Source organism: Octodon degus, unplaced genomic scaffold (genome assembly GCF_000260255.1).
Source record: "Octodon degus isolate 3935 unplaced genomic scaffold, OctDeg1.0 scaffold00959, whole genome shotgun sequence".
NCBI lineage: Eukaryota > Metazoa > Chordata > Mammalia > Rodentia > Octodontidae > Octodon > Octodon degus.
Genome location: NW_004525535.1, coordinates 4,178 through 4,634, shown reverse-complemented (window position 1 = coordinate 4,634; position 457 = coordinate 4,178).

Here is a 457-nt window from a genome sequence, read left to right as displayed (position 1 = left end):
TAGAGTTTTCAACTGCTATAGCAATTGCTTCTCTATATGGAAGTCTGTACAAGTAGAGACAGCAAGATGATTTACCTCAGCAAGCTGGAAGTTGGCAGATGAAATGCGGAGCTGTTAATGCTGCCATGAGCTTCCTGGGGCTCACCAAGGGCTAGCCCTGCCCTGGGCACCTCTGTAAATGCTCGCCTTTCTGAGCAGAGCCAGGGTGCAGTGCGAGCTGCTGCCAGCTTCTGTTACAGGCCGTGGAGGGAGGCTACGTTTGTTTTTCTGAGACAGGGTCTCCCCGTGTAGTCCAGGCTGACTTCAAACTCACTATGTAGCCATGCTGACCTGGAACTCACAGTGATCCTCCTGCCCCGGTCTCCTGGGCGCTGGGGTAACAGGAGTGCACCGCTACGTACGGTGCCAGTGTGCAACTTTCCCAGCCCAGGGCTGGACTCTGGCTCCTTCTGACTCT